The sequence below is a fragment of the Rutidosis leptorrhynchoides genome, chromosome 6 (genome assembly GCF_046630445.1).
Source record: "Rutidosis leptorrhynchoides isolate AG116_Rl617_1_P2 chromosome 6, CSIRO_AGI_Rlap_v1, whole genome shotgun sequence".
Classification (NCBI taxonomy): domain Eukaryota; kingdom Viridiplantae; phylum Streptophyta; class Magnoliopsida; order Asterales; family Asteraceae; genus Rutidosis; species Rutidosis leptorrhynchoides.
Genome location: NC_092338.1, coordinates 224,476,155 through 224,497,576, shown reverse-complemented (window position 1 = coordinate 224,497,576; position 21,422 = coordinate 224,476,155).

Here is a 21,422-nt window from a genome sequence, read left to right as displayed (position 1 = left end):
TATTATGATGATTATAAAGTTTTATCATGTCTAAGAAGTATGGATAAAATAATTCGATTACTCGAAGCGTATGAGGGAAGTTATCGTAAATGAAAGAAATAAGATTATAGTGATTCGTCATATCTTTTGATGTCATCACAATTGATCTCCGAATTTAAAGAAAATCTTTGTAATCTATATTGGATTTGATGCTTCGGTGATTAAGGAGATTATGATTCTCTTCGAATTAATACGATAATCCATCTTGATTTCTCTGTCGGGTATTTCACTATAAATCCACCTCTTTCATTTCCTTACAACTCACACCTTCTATTCTTTCTTCCTCCACTCATAATTTAAAGTATTTGTCAATATGCTTCATCCAGTACTGATTCTCGATATACTCCTCACTTTCATATCAGTCGTTCTTCTTTTTCATCTGCCTCCGGAAAAATCTATTTACTTCTACTATACTCTCGGTTTTATAGTGTTTTTAGTTCTTCCGTGTCTTTATATTGCTATATGCATCGATATATACGGTTTATAATTTTTGGGTGGTTGTTGGGTTTTATATTTTACCTTATATTTCAAAGTCCCTGCTTCTGTCTTCTATAATCATTGTCATCCACAGTTAATACTCCCTCCTATTTGCTGCGATTTATACTCCAATTTCTATTTTGGAGCTTTGTCCTTTCATTTCTTCTTCTTGCGATTAAGCATCGCTTGTAATGGTCCCTAATTCGCAGATATAAATTTTGGAATGAACATTGTTAATGTTCTAAGAAGGAAATGGTAATGGCACGGTCTTGATTTGTTAAATTACCAGAATACCCTGGAAAAGACCGAATCATCAAGAAATATTTTCTTGATATTTTAGAGGTTAAATAGAATACAAAAGTCGTGTAACATGGCACACGATGATGTTATGATCTGTGAATCGTCACGTTTCATTTAAAAACTCAGCATGACTTACTGTAATATAATCACGTTGATCAAGTGTCATTATATTATACTAACTCATGCTTCAGTTCCTAACACTACTTCAAAACATTCATACTTTATACTCGAAGGTTTCAGAATTTAGAAACTAAAACAGTTTCCTTTATGATGTGATACAGATAACGCGAGGGGATAAATGATTTCAGATAAGAATGATTATGAAAATATCTTCAGAAATATGGAGGATATTTATAATGGAAGATACGATGATATCTTAGAATATTTAAGATAAGAGGATGATGAAGAATATTGTCCGCAAGGGTTTTAGAGCAAGGAGCAAGGTATTTGTTAAGGATTTCAGCAGACACTGAATCATTTGGATTCTTTGAAGGTAGATTTCATCCTTGTGATTTGTCCACAACCTCCTTCATACTTTGCTCAATCCGTTTTTCAGTTCCAAACCTTCTCTTTTTCTCAGCTTTACCACCTTACTATTCTTTGTCATCAAACTTTTTACTGTTAAGATCGTTTACAGTTTTTGATGCTTCGTCAGCATTTCAAGAACTAGTTTGCAGTTCAAAATATTTTTTTAGAACTTCACATTCAAAGTATGTAAGTCCAGGAGATAGACGTTTTACGTACACATATAACTGTTGTCATAGACATTCTGCGGGATTTCAAAATACTGATTACTGATTTCCGATGATTCGTATGACAATTTTCATTACAAGATGCGAATGAGTAAATGATGTGATTTTAATAAATATAATGATTTTTCATAAAGTCAAAGATAATTGAAGTTGTTGGTAAGTTTATTGCTAAGGTGGCGAGATATGAAAGGTTCCCCAGTAACGATGATGAAAGGGTAACGTATCTATCGTGGTTATAATAAGACTAGTCCGACTGAAAAGTCGAAGTGACTTGCTGGAGCTGTGACAAAACTGGCTACTTTGAAAAGGAATTGAGAAGTCATTTTAGCTAATAAATGCCAAAGGGTCTGACACGGATACGCGTCGAACTATGACTTTGGCTTCGAGAGCTTTTTAGGTACATAACTGTGGGTAATATGTGGTTGGATCATCATCTCGATTGTTCATTGTTTGAAGTGTCTTCTAAAACTTCGGAGAGTTTGAACACAGTTTGTAATCGTTAATATACATATGATGTTCTAACACAGTTTTGAAGTCAAAGTATAGCTTTGAAAGATGTAGGAATCTAAGAGTGATGTCTTCTGTTAAATCATGACTTGGATTTTGATTTGTCAAAATCAAAATGCGTAATCAAATTTGGGTGAGAATGGTTGTTTTGATTTCTATACAAGAATGTATATTGTTGTGAGATTAGGGATATAGTTGATGATTTGCTTAATCAGATTCGAAAAATGTAACATATTAATTGTGAATTTATATATCTCTCGGGTATTACCTACCCGTTAAATTTTTTTTCACAATTAATATTTTGTACAACAGAATTTTATTACAGTCTTTATGAAAATATATATGTGCATATTTTCTTCAAATGTAACATAGATTTAATGAGTTAATATTAAATTAAACTCATTTGATTTACGGTTGAAACTAGAACTGAATAATCCCTAAAGACTTTAGAAATTACTTAACTTTTACGGAGTATTTATTCAATAAAATTGAAATTATAAATTAATACTTCGTTATTTGTTGGTGTTTGTGGAATTCTTGTGAATTTCGCAAGGTACGAATAATGTTATTTGAAAAGTTTCGAGTACATCGACGATGAAAGTGAAAAATCAAACTTATATTTGAATAATTCATTTGATTTATTATGAATTGGGATTTATTGAATTGAGGCAGAGATTGTAGTTAATGATGGTTAAGTTGTGGACGAAGGACGTACATTATTGCATATTAGTAACATGAATTAACTGAGTAGTTAAGATTCACACATAATAGCTTAGTACGAAAATATTTATTATGGTCTAAAAATTTATATATATAAGATATACATATAAATCCTTCAGTGGAAATGAGTTAATACTTCATAACTCATTGATATGACGTACTTGTTGTTGATTTATAATGATGTCCACGGTGATTCTTAAACTGACGGAGTTTGTGATGTTATAGGTGCTGCTGATTCTGACAACGCTGATGGTACTGACTGTACTGGTGATGTTCATGGTACTGTTGATACTGTTGGTAAATCAAGTCTTGCTTGTAAACCACACATCATTCTTGTCAGGGTTTCTACTATTCCTTCTATCATTTGGGTTCACTCATCTAATTTGTAACATCCCGCCTTTTTCCGTTTACTTTTCCGTTTAACTATTTTAAACTCCGTTATATGTTTTTAACATCTCCCGTTAATACGCGTTTTAAATTATCATGTCTAGGTAATTTAACGCACCCGCAACCGAACTCGAGGGACTAGTTCCGCCACAAAGCCAAAGAGGTGACTAGCTTTTGACTAGTCAACCCCCTTATCCTCCCCATTTTCATTTTCTTTCTTCTTTTCTTTTCATACTTCTCCATTTTTCTCAAATTCTCCAAAAAGCAAATTATCATCTAAAATCATTCAAGAAGGATTCATTCCAAACCGTTTACATATTTGAACTCCTCGTGATCTCCTCTTCGATTCCATACCAACCTCATCAAATTTGGGTAACTTTCTAAAATCACTAATCTTTGTGTTCTTGAGATTTTTAAGTTATAAGTTTGTTAATTAGTGTCTATGGCTCAAGTTTAGTTTGTTTATGTGATTTGTATGCTTGATTTCGATATTTTGAAGTAACTAGTTCATATGGAAAGTTAACATGTTTAATCTTGAATTTTAAGTGTTCATATGTTGTTAGATGCTAAGACTTCATGTTTTAATCATGTTCCTAGTGTTACTAGCTTCATTATGATGTAAAGATTGACCAAGGAAACCCCTTAAACTTGATTATGAAATTTGGTGATTTTTGGTTGGGGTTTCATGAACTAAGAATGAATCTTTGATGCATTAAATGACATGAATGTAAATTGTAAGTGTTAGGTTGTGTTGTATGCTTAATTACCTACGAAACGGCATATCGTTCATGTAATTTGGTTACCGAATCATTAAATTTCAATATTGACTTGAATGCATTGATTATGGAACATTAAATGCGATTTTTGTTTGTCATAAGTGCAAGCTTGATTGATGATATGTGTTTAGTTGCATTCCTTGTCAAAATACCTTTCCAACGATGTATGATAGGCGTTATAAGCGTTTGCGGGTCAAGAATTGTGTTAGAATTGGTTTTGGTTCGTGCACATTTAAAAAGCAGAAAAATAGCTGAAGCAGCAGGGTGGCGCGGCGCGCCATACCCCCCGCGCGGCGCGCCGATTGGGTCTGTCCAATTTGGTCAATTTTCGAATAATGTTTGGCATGCTACGCACCTCCGATTAACATGTAACTTGGCCAACATGCTCATATATGATTTCTAAGATTAGAAAAATAGTTCGGAACCCGACCCGAACGTGTTGACTTTCGTTGACTTTGACCGACCAAAGTTTGACTTTTTGTCAAACTTAACCAAATGATTATGCAACCTTCCTAACTTATTTATATACTTGTATCTTGCATGAAACTTGGCAATTTGATTTCACATGCTAAATAATCGAGTCGTAACGAGCCATAGGACTAATTGAACATCTTTGACCTATCGTGTTTACCGTTATTGATACAACCTATTGTTTAGGTCAAGACTAGCATTGTTCTTTGCACACGTTTACTTGTTGAAGTACTTTACTACTCGTGCACTCAAGGTGAGATCATAGTCCCACTTTTACTCTTTTTGAACTTATATTTGGGATGAGAAAACATAAACGATTCTTTTGAACTAAGTGAACACAAGTACAGGAAAACAAACATTCTACATACGAGTTTAGAACAAAATCCTCAATTCGATTATCATTAGTTACACTTGCCGGGTGTAAGCGAGAACTTATGTTGTATGGATCCATATGGGTTTGACAAACCCTCATTCAAACGGTTCGCTACCGTTTACGAATGAAATATATTTTCGAGAAACAGTGTATGTTCTAGCACTAAGTGATGGGGTTCAATGGAAGGAAACGTTAAGCATTGATAATTGGGTGCTCGTGAAACAAACTTTTGGAATGTATTACTATTATTTCATTGATGCAAATCTTGTGGTTCACTTGTACTTACTTACTTAAACCTATGATTTCACCAACGTTTTCGTTGACAGATTTCTATGTTTTTCTCAGGTCCTTGAACGATACATGATACATGCTTCCGCTCATTATTTGATACTTGCATTGGATGTCGAGTATATGTGCATTTCATGGAGCGTCTTTTGACTTTACTTTAAACCGTGTCGCCTAGATTTCATTCGTATTATAATGTTGTAACTTAACTATTGGTTGAACAATTCTTGTAAACTTTGGGAACATTCTTTATTTTGAAATGAAGGCGACATATTTTGGTCAAACTTTGTCTTAAAGACTTATGACCACGTAACGGGACCTAAGTAGACGGCGCCGTCAAACATGATTTGGTCGGGTCGCTACAGATGGTATCAGAGCGTTGGTTGTAGGGATTTAGAGTTCATTAGTGTCAACCCCGAGTCATAGGGTACATTGGTGAGTCTAGACTACAACCGGCATATAGACTTGAAGTAGGAATTACTTGACTACTTGTGCATTTATACTCGAACGTTTCTACTCATATCTACTCTTAGTTCATCTTAATCTCACGTTGTTTAATTTGATTGACACGCCACCTTGACTATATGAAATGATGTCGAATGCACATATGAATTAGGGTAATATAATTTCCGGGATTATATTACGGTGACTCGTATGAACGTTCCGACATTATGACATAAAGAATTTAAGGCGAGTCAAAAAAAAAAAAAAAAAAAAAAAAAAAAAAAAAAAAAAAAAAAAAAAAACTTCTCTTTATCTTTATTCTATATCACGGTTAGTATTATTGAGAATACTAATCAATGATATTCTTGTGTCTTGAAGGAACAATGGCTCCTCGTCGTGTACGCCGCAATGAAACTCCCGAACAAGCTCTCGAACGGATGATAGCTACCGCCGTAGATGCGGCCATGGCCGGTCACTCATCCAACAACAATAATAATAACAACCACAACAACAACAACAATAACAACAACAATGGAGCCGGAAACTCAAACGAGGGATGCTCCTATAAAGCTTTCATGGGGTGCAAACCTCACACTTTTGATGGAACCGGGGGACCGGTCGTGCTCACCCGATGGTTTGAGCAAACGGAAGCCGTCTTTAGCATAAGCGGTTGTCGGGACCAAGACAAGGTCAAATACTCCACTCACACTTTCTCCGGAATTGCTCTAACATGGTGGAACACCTATGTTCAATCGGTGGGTACCGATGAAGCTCATGCCCTCTCTTGGGCCGATCTAAAGGAAAAGATGATTGTTGAATATTTTCCGCGCGAAGAAACCCGAAAGCTTGAGGAAGAACTAAGAGCTTTGAAAGCGGTCGGAAACGACCTTAAAGCTTATAATCAACGCTTCGCCGAACTATCCTTGATGTGTCCTAATCTTGTTAACCCCGAATCTCAAAGGATTGAGCTCTACATGCTCGGTCTTCCAAAAAGCATCAAACAAGGGGTGATGTCATCCAAACCCACTACTCATCAAGCCGCTATGAACATGGCTCGCCAACTAATCGAAACGGTTGACGAAATCGTAGTTCTGGCACCTAAAGCCGAGGATAAATCGAGCGGCAACAAAAGAAAGTGGGAACCCTCCCAATCAAGCAACAACAACTTTGCTAAGAAGCCTTACACCTCCGACGGCAAGAAAGGTTATGCCGGGAACCTACCTCTTTGCAACAAATGCAACAAACATCACTTTGGCGAATGTAGTAAGATAATTTGCCACCGGTGCCAAGGAGTTGGTCATAAGGCCAACGATTGTAAAAGTGCCACTCCCGTCGCTCGAAAGTGGCCCAATGCACCAAAGACGGGCACTTGTTACGAATGTGGCCAAACGGGTCATTATAGAAATGCATGCCCGAAAAGGAAAGATAACACCAATACGCGCGGCCGAGCTTTCAACATCAACACCGAGGAAGCCCGGGATGACACTGAACTAGTCACGGGTACGTTTCTTCTCAACAATTCTTATGTCTCTTGCTTATTCGATTCGGGTGCCGATAAATGCTTTGTATCCAAGACTTTGACTCATTCTTTTAGCTCTCCACCTCTTCCATTAGATACCACTTATACCATTGAAGTAGCTAACGGAAAACTATTAAGTGCCGACACATATTACCGGGGGTGTACGTTAAACATTTTGGGTAAGGAATTTGAAATTGACTTGATACCCATGGAACTAGGAAGCTTTGATGTAATAATCGGTATGAATTGGTTAGTCAAAACGAAATCTCACATTCTTTGTGATCTTAACGCAATCCGAATTCCTATCGAGAATGGTGAACCTTTGATTGTTTATGGCGATAAGAGTTGCACCAGACTCAACCTCGTTTCGTGCCTTAAAGTTAGAAAACTACTCCGTAAGGGTTGTTTTGCGATCCTTGCCCACGTTAAGAAAGTCGAGTCCGATGAGAAGCACATCGATGATGTGCCAATTGTTAGTGACTATTCCGATGTATTTCCCGATGAATTGCCGGGTCTTCCGCCTCATCGACCGGTTGAATTCCAAATCGATCTTATTCCGGGAGCCGCACCCGTAGCGCGTGCACCATATAGACTCGCTCCATCTGAAATGCAAGAATTGCAAAGTCAAATCCAAGAACTACTTGATCGTGGTTTTATCCAACCTAGCCATTCACCTTGGGGCGCTCCGATTTTGTTTGTTAAAAAGAAAGACGGATCCCTACGAATGTGCATTGATTATCGCGAACTAAATAAATTGACGGTTAAGAACCGATATCCTCTTCCTCGCATCGATGACCTCTTTGATCAACTACAAGGGTCTTGTGTATATTCGAAAATCGATCTCCGCTCGGGTTATCATCAATTGAGGGTTAAGGGGGAAGATGTCTCCAAAACCGCTTTCCGAACTCGTTATGGTAGTTATGAATTCCTTGTCATGCCATTTGGTCTCACTAACGCACCGGCGGTATTCATGGATCTTATGAACCGCGTGTGCAAACCGTATCTCGATAAATTCGTTATTGTGTTCATCGATGACATATTGATCTATTCTAAAAATGAAGAAGAGCACGAACAACATCTCCGACTTGTGCTTGAACTTTTAAGACAAGAACAACTCTATGCCAAATTCTCCAAGTGTGAATTTTGGTTAAAGGAAGTTCAATTTCTTGGTCATGTTGTAAGTGACCAAGGTATTAAAGTCGATCCATCGAAAATCGAAGCCATTAGCAAATGGGAGACTCCTACTACTCCTACTCACATTCGTCAATTTTTGGGTCTCGCCGGGTACTATCGTAGATTCATCGAAAATTTCTCTTTGGTTGCACGTCCTCTAACCGCATTGACTCACAAGGGAAAGAAATTCATTTGGGCGACCGAACATGAATCCGCATTCCAAATCTTGAAAACGAAGCTAACCACCGCTCCTATCTTGTCACTTCCCGAAGGCAATGATGACTTTGTTGTATATTGCGATGCCTCAAAACATGGTTTTGGGTGTGTATTGATGCAACGAACGAAAGTCATTGCTTATGCTTCTCGACAACTTAAAATTCATGAACGAAACTATACGACACATGATCTCGAACTCGGAGCCGTTGTCTTTGCACTTAAAATGTGGAGACACTATCTTTATGGAACCAAGAGTACTATCTTTACCGACCACAAAAGTCTCCAACACATTTTCGATCAAAAGCAACTAAACATGAGACAACGACGGTGGATTGAAACTTTGAACGATTACGATTGCGAGCTCCGTTACCATCCCGGGAAGGCAAACGTAGTAGCCGATGCCTTAAGTCGAAAGGAAAGAGCGGTGCCTCTCCGTGTCCGAGCTTTAAACATCACCATTCACACCAACCTTAATAGCCAAATTCGGGTAGCCCAAGATGAGGCTCTCAAGGATGAAAACATCTCTCTCGAACACTTGAACGTCCTCACCTCTCGATTCGAAGTTAAAGAAACCGGACTCCGATATTTCGCCGGAAGAATTTGGGTGCCTAGTTATGGGGATCTACGAAGCCTTATTTTAGATGAAGCCCATAAGTCACGATACTCGATTCACCCCGGTGCCAATAAGATGTACCACGACCTTAAACAGCTATATTGGTGGCCGAATATCAAAAGGGAAGTAGCTACTTATGTTTCCAAGTGTTTGACATGTTCCAAAGTCAAAGCCGAACACCAAAGACCGTCCGGACTACTTCGACAACCCGAGATCCCGCAATGGAAGTGGAAAGGGATAACGATGGATTTTATCACCAAACTACCAAAAACGACGGGCGGTTATGATACCATTTGGGTTATTGTTGACCGTCTCACCAAATCCGCACACTTCCTTGCCATGAAAGAAACGGACAAAATGGAGAAACTTGCACAACTTTACATTAAGGAGATCGTAGCCCGACACGGTGTACCTTTATCGATTATCTCCGACCGAGATGGCCGTTTCGTTTCTAGATTTTGGCGTACATTACAAGAAGCGTTGGGAACGCGTTTAGACATGAGCACCGCATATCATCCTCAAACCGATGGACAAAGCGAACGTACAATTCAAACCTTAGAGGACATGTTACGAGCTTGCGTGGTTGATTTCGGAAAAGCTTGGGACAAGCACTTACCTCTCGCCGAGTTCTCTTACAACAATAGTTATCACGCGAGTATTAAAGCCGCACCTTTTGAAGCGCTATATGGCCGCAAATGTCGTTCACCTCTTTGTTGGGCCGAGGTAGGCGACGTGCAAATCACCGGACCCGAACTCATTCACGAAACCACCGAGAAAATCGTTCAAATCCGAGATAGGCTTAGGACGGCCCGAAGTCGTCAAAAGAGCTATACCGATAAACGACGCAACGATCTTGAATTTCAAGTCGGTGACCGAGTAATGTTAAAAGTCGCACCTTGGAAGGGTGTAATCCGTTTTGGGAAACGCGGGAAGCTAAATCCGCGGTATATTGGTCCTTTCGAAATCTTGGAGCGTATTGGAACCGTTGCTTATCGTTTGGATCTTCCGCCTCAATTGAGCTCCGTTCATCCTACTTTCCATGTATCCAACTTGAAAAAGTGTCTTGCCGAACCCGATATCGTCATTCCTCTCGAGGAGCTTACCATTGATGACAAACTTCATTTTGTGGAGGAACCGGTTGAAATTGTGGACACCTCCGTCAAGACATTGAAACAAAGCCGAATCCCGATTGTCAAGGTTCGTTGGAATGCCAAAAGAGGACCCGAGTTTACTTGGGAAAGACAAGATCAAATGCAAAGGAAGTATCCTCATCTATTCGTGAATTCGGAAACGCAAGATCTCGAGGAAGAAACAACGACTACTACGCCTACTTAAATTTCGGGACGAAATTTCTTTTAAGGAGTAGGTAATGTAACATCCCGCCTTTTTCCGTTTACTTTTCCGTTTAACTATTTTAAACTCCGTTATATGTTTTTAACATCTCCCGTTAATACGCGTTTTAAATTATCATGTCTAGGTAATTTAACGCACCCGCAACCGAACTCGAGGGACTAGTTCCGCCACAAAGCCAAAGAGGTGACTAGCTTTTGACTAGTCAACCCCCTTATCCTCCCCATTTTCATTTTCTTTCTTCTTTTCTTTTCATACTTCTCCATTTTTCTCAAATTCTCCAAAAAGCAAATTATCATCTAAAATCATTCAAGAAGGATTCATTCCAAACCGTTTACATATTTGAACTCCTCGTGATCTCCTCTTCGATTCCATACCAACCTCATCAAATTTGGGTAACTTTCTAAAATCACTAATCTTTGTGTTCTTGAGATTTTTAAGTTATAAGTTTGTTAATTAGTGTCTATGGCTCAAGTTTAGTTTGTTTATGTGATTTGTATGCTTGATTTCGATATTTTGAAGTAACTAGTTCATATGGAAAGTTAACATGTTTAATCTTGAATTTTAAGTGTTCATATGTTGTTAGATGCTAAGACTTCATGTTTTAATCATGTTCCTAGTGTTACTAGCTTCATTATGATGTAAAGATTGACCAAGGAAACCCCTTAAACTTGATTATGAAATTTGGTGATTTTTGGTTGGGGTTTCATGAACTAAGAATGAATCTTTGATGCATTAAATGACATGAATGTAAATTGTAAGTGTTAGGTTGTGTTGTATGCTTAATTACCTACGAAACGGCATATCGTTCATGTAATTTGGTTACCGAATCATTAAATTTCAATATTGACTTGAATGCATTGATTATGGAACATTAAATGCGATTTTTGTTTGTCATAAGTGCAAGCTTGATTGATGATATGTGTTTAGTTGCATTCCTTGTCAAAATACCTTTCCAACGATGTATGATAGGCGTTATAAGCGTTTGCGGGTCAAGAATTGTGTTAGAATTGGTTTTGGTTCGTGCACATTTAAAAAGCAGAAAAATAGCTGAAGCAGCAGGGTGGCGCGGCGCGCCATACCCCCCGCGCGGCGCGCCGATTGGGTCTGTCCAATTTGGTCAATTTTCGAATAATGTTTGGCATGCTACGCACCTCCGATTAACATGTAACTTGGCCAACATGCTCATATATGATTTCTAAGATTAGAAAAATAGTTCGGAACCCGACCCGAACGTGTTGACTTTCGTTGACTTTGACCGACCAAAGTTTGACTTTTTGTCAAACTTAACCAAATGATTATGCAACCTTCCTAACTTATTTATATACTTGTATCTTGCATGAAACTTGGCAATTTGATTTCACATGCTAAATAATCGAGTCGTAACGAGCCATAGGACTAATTGAACATCTTTGACCTATCGTGTTTACCGTTATTGATACAACCTATTGTTTAGGTCAAGACTAGCATTGTTCTTTGCACACGTTTACTTGTTGAAGTACTTTACTACTCGTGCACTCAAGGTGAGATCATAGTCCCACTTTTACTCTTTTTGAACTTATATTTGGGATGAGAAAACATAAACGATTCTTTTGAACTAAGTGAACACAAGTACAGGAAAACAAACATTCTACATACGAGTTTAGAACAAAATCCTCAATTCGATTATCATTAGTTACACTTGCCGGGTGTAAGCGAGAACTTATGTTGTATGGATCCATATGGGTTTGACAAACCCTCATTCAAACGGTTCGCTACCGTTTACGAATGAAATATATTTTCGAGAAACAGTGTATGTTCTAGCACTAAGTGATGGGGTTCAATGGAAGGAAACGTTAAGCATTGATAATTGGGTGCTCGTGAAACAAACTTTTGGAATGTATTACTATTATTTCATTGATGCAAATCTTGTGGTTCACTTGTACTTACTTACTTAAACCTATGATTTCACCAACGTTTTCGTTGACAGATTTCTATGTTTTTCTCAGGTCCTTGAACGATACATGATACATGCTTCCGCTCATTATTTGATACTTGCATTGGATGTCGAGTATATGTGCATTTCATGGAGCGTCTTTTGACTTTACTTTAAACCGTGTCGCCTAGATTTCATTCGTATTATAATGTTGTAACTTAACTATTGGTTGAACAATTCTTGTAAACTTTGGGAACATTCTTTATTTTGAAATGAAGGCGACATATTTTGGTCAAACTTTGTCTTAAAGACTTATGACCACGTAACGGGACCTAAGTAGACGGCGCCGTCAAACATGATTTGGTCGGGTCGCTACATAATTTATGGTTACGGTTAGAATAGATAATCTCTAAGACTTTAGAGACTACATAATCGTCGCAAAATGTTTCTCCAATGAAGTTATGAATCAATACTTCATCGTTTGTTGTTATTGTTGGTATTCCTTGGTATCTATAGAGTGTATGTCATTGGTACTCGTGGGATATAGGTTGTGATGTTGAAGTGTGGGATGTGGATGTTACTGTTGGTGGTGGTGATGGTACTGTTGGTGTTGCTGATGGTGGTACTGGTTATGCTGCTGGTGCTATTGTTGGTGTTTGTAACCCTTGCACCATATTCTCTAAAGTCACTATTCGAGCGCGAAGCTCATTGACTTCTTCTATTACACCGGGGTGATTGTCGGTTCGGACGAGCGGATAAATAAAATCTAAAATTTGATGTAGTATATAATCGTGACGAGATACTCTGGAAATGAGAGAGAAAATGGTATTTCGGACCGGTTCGCCGGTAAGTGCTTCAGGTTAATCGCCAAGAGGGCAATGTGGTGGATGGAAGGGATCACCTTCTTCTTGTCTCCAATTATTGAGGAGGCTACGAACCCATCCCCAATTCATCCAGAATAGATGATGGCAAATTGGTTGATCCATTCCGGTCACACTGCTTTCGGAGCTTGAATGGGATTCCATATCAAAATTCGAGGGACTTGAACTAATGACGAATTCCATTTCGTTCGATTGAATAAAGGATTTTTTGATATGAAATGATTTTCCAACTATCGAGTGGTATTCTAATTACATAGAATATCTATATATATAGCGTAAAAGATTTCGTAGATTACGGAGGAATTTACGGGATATGTCAAGCAAAGTTTACAGTAACAGATACGCTAAGATATGGATTAGCAGATACGCTAAGATATAAATTTTGTCTATACACTATTCATGCAATCAATGCAGTAAAACGTGTCTAGACTAAGAATGTTAAGCAGGCAATTTCTGACAAAAATGATAAGCAAAACTTTTGACATGCAGACACGGTCGAAGTCCAGGCTCACTAATGCATCCTAACGACTATCAGTTAGACACACTAATGCAGACCTGGTTCGCTAAGACCACCGCTCTGATACCAACTGAAAGGACCCGTTCATATACATTATAAACGATTCACAATAGTTGATTACATCTCGAGGTATTTGACCTCTATATGATACATTTTACAAACATTGCATTCGTTTTTAAAAGACAAACTTTCTTTACAACGAAAATTGACGGTATGCACACCATTTCATAATACATCCAACTATAATTGACTTAATAATAATCTTGATGAACTCAATGACTCGAATGCAACGTCTTTCAAAATATGCCATGAATGACTCCAAGTAATATCCTTAAAATGAGCTAATGTACAGCGGAAGATTTCTTTAATACCTGAGAATAAACATGCTTTAAAGTGTCAACCAAAAGGTTGTTGAGTTCATAGGTTTATCATAACAATCATTTCAATATATTAATAGACCACAAGATTTCCGTTTATAAATATATGTACACTCGCAAGTATATAAAAGTATTCTATAAGTTGTAGGCACCCGGTAACAAGCCTTAACGTTCATGTTTTACCCTCTGAAGTACACCAGATCAGGTGTGTTTAAAATAACCTCGAAGTACTAAAGCATCCCATAGTCAGGATGGGGTTTGTCAGGCCCAATAGATCTATCTTTAGGATTCGCGCCTACCGTACATACACAAGTAGTTTAATGTTACCAAGCTAAGGGTATATTTCTGGTTTAAACCCACGTAGAATTAGTTTTAGTACTTGTGCCTATTTCGTAAAACATTTATAAAAATAGCGCATGTATTCTCAGTCCCAAAAATATATATAAAAGGGAGCAAATGAAACTCACCATACTGTATTTCGTAGTAAAAATACATATACCATCATTTAACAAGTGCAAGGTTGGCCTCGGATTCACGAACGTATCAATATTGAGATTCAATATTGCAGGAAAGTACGTAGATGCAACGGAGATGATAAACACTAGATTGACCTCACGAGCATACCCATGAACCACATCACCTCCATAGCTATAACCCATAATTTCCTTAGCTTCGACTCATTCAAAAAAACTATTTTGAAATCACTCGGACAGCACTCCGTCGTAATATTTTATGTATACTAATAATATCTTGAAATAATACAGAGCAAATATATATATATATATATATATATATATATATATATATGTAAATCGATTGAGAGAGTTTAGAGAAATATATTTTAAAGTTTCTATGAAATAATGAAACCTATTGAATTCTATTTATAATAGATTTTTGAATTATTAAAGTGAATTATTAAAGTATGAATTATTAAAGTGAATTATTAAAGTATGAATTATTAAAGTGAATTATTAAAGTATGAATTATTAAAGTGAATTATTAAAGTATGAATTATTAAAGTGAATTATTAAAGTATGAATTATTAAAATGAATTATTAAGGTTAAAGTAAAGTAAAAATAAAGTAAAGGTAAAGTTAAAGTATAGTAAAAGTATAAAACTATGTATATATAATACGCGTATAAATATATATAATATTAATTTAAATCGTTATATATATTTAATGAAATAAAATATAAATATCGTTATATTTATTATACTGGTTAAGTAATGAGTTGTCAAAAGTGATTCTAGATATTTATAAAAGTTATATACGTTTTAATAATAAAGTTCTTTTTAAACTGAAAATGTCTTTGTACGTTTGAAAATAGATTAATAGAATATTATGGAAACTGATTCTCCACTAACTTTTGTCTAACTTTCGTAAATGACACTTTTTGTTTTTATTTATAAATAGCTTTACAAATTATTCTGAATATCGTTAAGATGAATAGATTTTCTCAAGTCATAGTGGACCTCTCAACAGAGACTTGTAATCATAATTCAATGTTTCTGATAATTCAATCATTTAATATATATATTTTTTAATTTCGTCGATAATCATATTGAAACAAATACGTTCATATAAAGCATTATACGTTTAAATACTTTGTTGACATTTTCAATTTATAATACATACACATATACATACATATTCATATATGTTCATTTATTGGTTCGTGAATCATTAGAATTTGGTCGAGGTTTAAACGAATGTATAAACATAGTTTAAAATCCTTGAGATTTAACTTAACAAACATTGCTTATCGTGTCAGAATAATATAAAGATAAAGTTTAAATTTAGTCAGAAATTTCCGGGTCGTCACAGCATACGACTTTTATCTATCTTGCGCCTTTTTCAAATGATCTCAAATTTTATCGATCTTGCTATTCGTTTCTAAAACCAAATCGGTACTCCCGATTTCCTTTTGGCCAATTTCACCCCAACAAATCAGAGTTCGGCACCTCCGCCCATAAAGCATCTCGTAAGGTAGCATCCCGATACTAGTATGATAACTATTATTGTACGAGAATTTCACCAAAGGTAAGTGCTCATCCAAACTACCACCGAAATCAATAATACACGCCCGTAACATATCCTCCAAAGTTTGATTCGTACGTTCGATTTGACCGTCCGTCTGAGGATGATACGCCGTGCTCAATTTCAATTGTGTGCCCATATCTTCATGAAACTTTTCCCAAAACCGAGATGTGAATCGGGTATCTCGATCCGAAATAATAGATATAGGAACTCCGTGTCGAGAGATGACTTCCTTGATAAACAACTTAGCCAAGGTCTCCGACGATATCGCTTCCCGAATGGGAAGAAACAAGGCACTCTTCGTCAATCGATCAACTATCACCCAAATCGAATCGAATTGGGTTCTCGCCGTTTTAGGTAACTTTGTGATGAAATCCATGGTAATGTGCTCCCATTTCCACTTCGGGATTTCTAACGGTTGTAACTTACGATACGGCTTTTGGTGCTCGGCCTTAACTTGCAAACACGTGACGCATTGCTCAACATACTTTACAACATCACGTTTCATGCACGGCCACCAATAATCTTTCCTTAAATCAAGATACATTTTCGTCGCGCCCGGATGAATGGAATACTTTGACTTATGTGCTTCATCAAGTAGCACTTGTCGATAATCACCCATCTTAGGCACCCACACTCTTCCTTGAAAAGACAACAAATCACGCGAGCCCATAGTAATGAATTTCGATTGCCCCACAATTCGTTCTGCATGCTTGTTGTGAACGTAAGCCTCTATTTGAATCACACCAAGTTTTTCAAGAAAATCGTTAGTAATAATCATACGTAACAATCCCAATCGTAACGACGGGTGATGACTCTTTCGACTTAACGCATCCACGACCACATTCGCCTTGCCCGGATGATAAAGTATTTCACAATCATAATCTTTCACCACATCCATCCATCTACGTTGACGATAATTCAAATCTCTTTGATCAAAAAGATGTTTCAAACTCTTGTGATCCGAATAAATCGTACACTTGACACCATACAAGTAATGGCGCCAAATTTTCAACGCATGCACAACCGCCGCCAACTCAAAATCATGAGTCGGATATCTCGTTTCTTGTTCCTTTAATTGTTGAGACGCATAAGCGATGACTTTACCTCTTTGCATTAGAACACACCCGAGCCCATTTAAAGAAGCATCACAATAAACCGTCATGTCTTCCACACCTTCCGGCAACACTAACACCGGAGCTTGACATAACTTCTCTTTTAACAATTGAAAAGCAATTTCTTGCTCGTTCTCCCAATTAAATCTCGCGTTCTTTCTTGTCAATTTCGTCAATGGAGAAGCGATCTTAGAATAGTCTTGGATAAACCGACGATAATAACCGGCCAATCCGAGAAAACTTCGGATTTCCGTAGGCGTTGTCGGTCGTCCCCAACTCTTTACCGTCTCAATCTTCCCCGGGTCTACTTTAATACCATTTTCATTCACGATATGGCCAAGGAATTGAACTTCCCTTAGCCAAAATTCACATTTAGAGAATTTAGCATACAACTTCTCCTTCCGCAACGTCTTTAACACACCCCTCAAATGATGTTCATGTTCCTTCATACTTTTCGAATAGGCAAGTATGCCATCAATGAACATAACCACCGACTTGTCCAACATAGGTTGGCACACTCAGTTCATAAGATCCATGAATGCTGCCGGTGCATTCGTAAGACCAAAAGGCATAACTACAAATTCAAAATGCCCATAACGCGTTCGAAAAGCCATTTTCTCGATGTCTTCCTCATGAACCCGCATTTGGTGATAGCCGGACCGTAGGTCGATTTTAGAGAAATACGTTGCACCTTAGAGTTGGTCGAACAAATCGTCAATCCTAGGCAATGGATAACGATTCTTGATCGTCACTTTGTTCAACTCCCGATAATCGATGCACATCCGCATACTACCATCCTTCTTCTTAACGAATAAAACCGGAGCGCCCCGTGGCGAAGCACTCGATCGAATAAAACCCTTCTCAAGCAACTCTTGGGTTTGATTTAACAACTCTTGCATTTCCTTCGGCACTAAACGATAAGGAGTTTTAGCAATGGGGGTAGCCCCCGGAACCAACTCAATGCGAAATTCAACTTGTCTTTCCGCCGGAACACCCGGTAACTCATCCGGAAAAACGTCTTCAAATTCACTCACCACCGGAATTTCACGAATGGGTGGTGGCTCGTCATGAGTATCAACAACATGGGTAAGAAAAGCCATGCCACCGCCAACAAGAAAACGACGTGCCCGTGCAAAAGTGCATATCAGCACAAGCCTTCTTCGTTTATCGCCATGAATAATTAACTCTCCCCCACTGGGGGTCTTCACTCGAATAGATTTTTAATGGCATGCAATATCGGCTCTATTATAATCGAGCCAATCCATACCAACAACGATATCAAAATCACCCAATGTCATCGGGATGAGATCGATTTTAAAGTTTTTGACACCAAACACAACATTATAATTTTTACACACATCAACCACTAGCACCGTCTTGCCATCCGCTATTTCAACTTCTACCGGACGACTTAACTTAGCTAACGGTTTATTAAGTTTAGGCACAAATTTTGGTGACACAAACGACAAGTTTGCACCACTATCAAAGAGTATCCTTGCCGGATTGGAATTAACCATGAAAGTACCTGAGACAACTTCGCTAGATTGCTTGGCCTCCTCATTGGTCATCAAATAATTTTGACCCCTAGCTGTGAAGACCCATTCTAATCCATCCGGACGAAGTCCATATCGATTATAAACGATTCACAATAGTTGATTACATCACGAGGTACTTGACCTCTATATGATACATTTACAAACATTGCATTCGTTTTTGAAAAGACAATCTTCCATTACATCGAAAGTTGACGGCATGCACACCATTTCATAATACATCTAACTATAATTGACTTAATAATAATCTTGATGAACTCAACGACTCGAATGCAACGTCTTTTGAAATTTACCATAAATGACTCCAAGTAATGTCTCTAATATGAACTAATGCACAGCGGAATATTTCTTTCGTACCTGAGAATAAACATGCTTTCAAGTGTCAACCAAAAGGTTGGTGAGTTCATTAGTTTATCATAAATAATCATTTCATAATTTTAATAGACCACAAGATTTCATATTTCCATTTCTCATAAACATACGTCCCATGCATAGAGACAAAAATCATTCATATGGATTGAACACCTGGTAACCAACATTCACAATATGCATATAAGAATATCCCCATCATTCCGGGATCCTCCTTCGGACATGATATAAATTTCGAAGTACTAAAGCATCCGGTACTTTGGATGGGACTTGTTAGGCCCGATAGATCTATCTTTAGAGTTCGCGTCAATTAGGGTGTCTGTTCCCTAATTCTTAGATTACCAGACTTAATAAAAAGGGCATATTCGATTTCGATAATTCAACCATATAATGTAGTTTCGATTACTTGTGTCTATTCCGTAAAACATTTATAAAAGCGCATGTATTCTCAGTCCCAAAAATATATATTGCAAAAGCATTTAAAAAGGGAGTAATGAAACTCACGCATATAAATATTGTAAAATAGTTAATAAAGCATTTGCATGTATTCTCAGCCCAAAAACATAAAGAGTAAAAAGGGAGCAAATGAAACTCACGCATATAAATATTGTAAAATAGTTAATAAAGCATTTGCATGTATTCTCAGCCCAAAAACGTAAAGAGTAAAAAGGGCAAATGAAACTCACCTAATGTATTTTGTAGTAAAAATACATATGACTATATTGAACAACTGAACAATGTAGGGTTGACCTCGGATTCACGAACCTATATCATTTATATATATTAACACATATTTTTGTAATCGAACAAATTAATTATATCTTAAATTATATATTATATATTTAATTTGTATGTATCTTTAAAAAAAATTGGCTAATATTTATATAATTACATTAATATTTATATGTGATTAATATTATATTAAAAATACATCATTTGTTGCATATGAGTATTTATATAAAAATATGTTTATAATATGTAATATTATTATAAGTGTAAGTTTATATACATAATATTTATTTATTGTAAAAATAATAATAATGATGATACTTGGTAAAACTAATGATAATAATGATGATGATAATAATAATTTTTAATAATAATAATAATAATAATATAATAATATTAATAATAATAATAATAATAATAATAATAATAATAATATTAATAATAATAATAATAAATCTACCTTAAGAGAAGAACTCCCAAAAAAAATAAACTGTCTTAGCCCGGGCTCAAACTCGCGGCTTCTCACTAACCCGATAACCCCTTTAACCATTCTGCCATTTTTATATTTCTGCTTTAACTTCATAGACTAATATATATAACTCCTATATCTAGCTGCCTTTCTTCTTCTTCTTTTTCTAAAAAAATTTCATAGCCAGGGATCGAACCCGAGACCTCTCGGTTAAACCAAACACCTTGAACCATTAGAGCTGATTCATCTTATTCTGATTATAATCACACTTATATTTATTTATATGTTAACTGTTTTCCTCCTTCTTCTTCATCATCTAATCCTAGGATTTTCATTATCATCCCTATCAATGGTAATCATCACCACATGATTATTAGGTATCATAATCATAACAGTCTTCATCATTTCCATCTAATCCTAATGAATTATTAATAATTGATTCATCATCATCATCATCATCATCGTATATTCGAGACCTTCCATCATCATTTTAACTCGTGTTCTAATATTATCTTCTTAGAATCACCAATATTGATCATCACGATCATAATCATGATCATTAACATTATCGTTTATCATCAGCAACACTAACCATTTCCACCATCATTATCAATAAACATCATCATGTAATACTGCTAACACCATAAAATCAACGTGTTCTTGTTTTAGTTCCTGATTACCCAGGCCCAACAGAAATAACTAAATCCATGGCCCATTATTTAAACTCTTCGGCCCTTATAACAAGATCACAAACCCAGTAAATTTCAAATGGCCCGATAGAAAGAAAAAAAAATATACGGTAATGTATTGATGAAATAAACCGCCACCCTTTATGGATATATATCACTTTTATTAACCCCACTTGGCACATGGTCGACGTCTGCAGCAAAAAAAAAATGAACAGTATTTCTCACCTTTTAATATTCATAAAGTGATTCACTCAAATTTCTTATCTTCATTAAAACCGCAACATCAGGACATAAGGTGGTTTTGTTGATGTTTCTCGAGCAAAGAAAAAAAAAATATGTAGTAGTTTCTATTGCGAGTGAAAACAGA